This window comes from Peromyscus leucopus, chromosome 9 (genome assembly GCF_004664715.2).
Source record: "Peromyscus leucopus breed LL Stock chromosome 9, UCI_PerLeu_2.1, whole genome shotgun sequence".
Classification (NCBI taxonomy): Eukaryota; Metazoa; Chordata; class Mammalia; order Rodentia; family Cricetidae; genus Peromyscus; species Peromyscus leucopus.
Genome location: NC_051070.1, coordinates 78,005,334 through 78,008,999, shown reverse-complemented (window position 1 = coordinate 78,008,999; position 3,666 = coordinate 78,005,334).

Below are 3,666 nucleotides of genomic sequence, written 5' to 3'. Positions count from 1 at the left end.
AATCTGGCAGCCAAGTCCGCTTTAATATGTTAAATGGGCGCCTCCTCCGCCGTTTGTCCCACTTTAAAACCGAACAACTTGTGTATGCAAGTGTAGAGCAGGGTACCGGGTACAGGCAACAGGTATTTGGTGGCAGTAATTTAGTCTTTCTTGCTGTGGAGAGTTTCTTTGAGCCTCACTGAGTGCAGCTGTCCTTCGCAGTGACCTTCATTTTTACCGAAAGGGGAAGGAAGAACCTTGGCATCGTGGAAGGCGGCCAGGGAACGTATGTGCTTCAAAATGTGTAGCTAGTAACAGCACGCCAAAAACTGCCGCGGAGTAAGCAGGAGGGAGGAAGTCGAGACGCCTGATCTCTAGACGGAGCTTTTCAGTGACGTTGCCACTAACTGGCTTACAGAGTGATTTTTCTCATCTGTAATCTGAGGAAATCGAGCTAATGTCATTTTAACTGTGACTTTTTAACGATTGTTTTTCCCATTCCCGATTTCAACATCCACGACCATGGAAGCTTTTCGGCATTTTTTTTTTTTTTTTTTTTTCAAAATGGGCGCGTCCAGCATGCTGCTCTTAACACCAGCCAGCTATGTAGATCATTGGAGGAGGGCCCTTGAACTATCGGAGAAATGGTCCTGGAGGAGGCAGAGAGTGGGTGGCTGTCGCGGAAAACCTGTCTGTCTGCACGAGTTCACGTATCAGCTTTCTGCGTGGTATTTCTCTCATTTTCCCACTGTTCTCTTCAGTGTTTCTTTCCTATTATCTGCCTGAACCCCTTTCCAGTCCCGAGCACTTTCTTTTCTCTTACAGTGTTCCGACTGCAGTGTTCCTGCCCAGGAATTTTCAGAATTTGCGTCTGAAAGAAATGTATTGTAGTTCTGGCTCACTGGAATACAATCCCAGCTAATTAGCATACGTTGGGCAACGCCTCTGGAACTGGGGGTGGGTGGCTCTGCTCAGGCTGTGGAGTCCCCGGGGCAGGGTTCTTACACAGCCACCCAAGCACAAGCTCCACCCGGCTGACTGTGTGGGGCGCCCGCACTTGGCTGCTATGTATGCCTCGCGTTCCGACTTCTTGTTTCTTAAAAGTATCTTTCTATCTGGTGAACTTGCAACGCGTTTTGTTAATCAATGTAGTGGGTATATATTTTAGGTGATACATTCAGTTACAGGAGGGAAACATGCCTTCTCCTCCAGTGGCCTGGTCATTGGTTCAAGATTCACCTCAGGGTCCTGTGTGGAGGGATCAGGATGGAGGTGGGAATTTGGGAGCATCGGTTTACACCATCATCATCTCTCCATCCTGGAGCACCTGACATGATGGTCAGCACCCCATCTGATTTGCTGTGGGTGATCTTGCTGTTCTAATTTCAGAGTCTCTCCAAGTCTGCTAGCCCCAACTCAGGCAGATTCGGAGTCTTGTCTGGGTGCCGCAGAAGCATAGAGAAAACCCTTGGGAGGTAAACTTGGGCCTTCTAAGCAATGGGAAGCACCCTGGAGCTGTTTCTGCTTCTCCTGCACCCGGCTGAGCTGGGGGCAGCGGGGTGGGTGACACAGGCTGACTGAAGCACCTAGTGGGACAGTGAATAGAGAGTACCCTGGCTGTCAGGCTTAGAGTGGTACTAAGAACTACCAGATTATGACTAGTGAAGGGGGGACGAGAGGAAACGGGGAGGAACCCTGGAATAATGTCTCAAAAATACGGTCCCCTAATGCCAATATTAGTGAACCATCGAGTCCCCTATTTGGGCATAAGACAAACAAACTAACCAACTTCGGCTTTGCCATTCTGAAGATGAAGTTATGGTAGGATATTGTTTCCAAAAGTCCGATGCTGTGCACGTTAATATCAAAATTAGGAAACAGTAATGCTGTCTTAGGCTTCTATATTCCCTTCTTGTCTCTCTTTTTCTTTTATTTTTCCTTCAGCAATACTTCATTATCTTGTTCTCTTTTGTCATGGGGAAGAAATTCAGATAAATCAAATCATGATAGATTTCACTGTCTTATAAGATATTTAAAAAACAGTATTGAGAAGTCTGCATTTAAAATGACCAGGAATGGGTCACTATGGATGGAATTTACAATAATTGGATTAGAGAGATTTTCATCTTTCTATTGGAGTGACCATCACATAGGTATGCTTTTGTTTTCTTAAAGTGTTGAACAAATCAGTTAAGAGAAGGATAATTTTCAAGAGGAGGCAGCCCTGAGGTTAGAAATCAGGTTGGGATGTACGGTGGGGTCCACAAGGCCACCAGAAGCTAAGTAGTAGGATCCCATTGAGAAGGACACTTCTGTCGGTACATCTGAGTGTTCAGATAGAACGTAGAAGGGACTGAGGGTTTCCTGTGGCTAGGATTAAAACTGAGGAATGGAAAAGGACATTTCCAGTTTGTGTGTGTGCTTGGGATGCACCATGGGCTGAAAGATGCGGAGAAATGGGGCTCATTGGTAAAGTATTCTCCTTGCTTGCATCAGGACCTGAGTTGTAGTTTCAGAACCCATAAAGAAAAAACAAAAACAAAACAAACCCCAGTGTGTTGGTCCATGCTTGTAATCCCACTGTAGGGGAGGCAGACAGGCAGATCCTGGGGCTCACTGGCTGGCCAGCCAGCCTAGCTTACTTGGTGAGTTTTAGGTACATGGCAGATGTAAGACAGACAGAAGGCACACAGATACACACACACATACACACACACACACACACACACACACACACACACACAGAGAGAGAGAGAGAGAGAGAGAGAGAGAGAGAGAGATGCATGAACAGACAAGCACACACACACACACACACAGAGAGAGAGAGAGAGAGAGAGAGAGAGAGAGAGAGAGAGAGAGAGAGAGAGAGAGAACCAAAGCCCGAATGGTTAGAAGTTCCTGGAGATAGGAAGAAAGAGGTTTCTATGTCATTCTTGCAAAATTCCTCTCATACAAGTGAGCAGTTTCTTTTTTTTTTCACTTTTAAAGATTTAATTACTACTTATTTTTGTATATATGTGTGTAAAGCTGCACACACATGTATATGTGCTCAAGGAGGCCAGAGGGTGTCAGGTCCCTTGGAACTTGAGTTAGAGGCAGTTGTGAACGACTTGATATGGGTGTGCTGGGAACTGAACCCCAGCAAGAGCAGGATAAGCTAGCTCTTAGCCACTGCACCGTCTCTTCAGCCCCAGTGGGCAGGTTCTTGGACTGTGAAATTATCTCAGTTCCCACTGTCCTGCCTGGCCTACATAGAAGACTTCGGTCCGTGTTTCCACACTAGGCTTTAGAGAGTCTCATTATATTTGTATCTCAGGTTGGAGAGCTTGGTATACCCAGACTTTGGCATTAATCTTATAGATTCTTTGTGTTTTTGATCTCAGCTAGATATTTAGATGTGAGTACCAAGCTTTAGAATTCCTCTTGGATTATCCAGCTGTAGAATCATGCTTAGGATTAACGAGGGTGATGGCAGTCAAGAGAATCCAATAAAAATGCTAAAGCTATATTTTAATATTTGACAAAAGATACCAATCCTATTATTTTGGTCACTAAATGTAACTGTACAAAAACTTCTTTTAAATGAGCTTGTAGTCCTCCTGTCACTGATGGCTAGCTAAAGGAAAGAATCCATTTCTCCGGTTTTGGTGGTGGACACCACCAAACAGACGGAACACACCTTTAGGA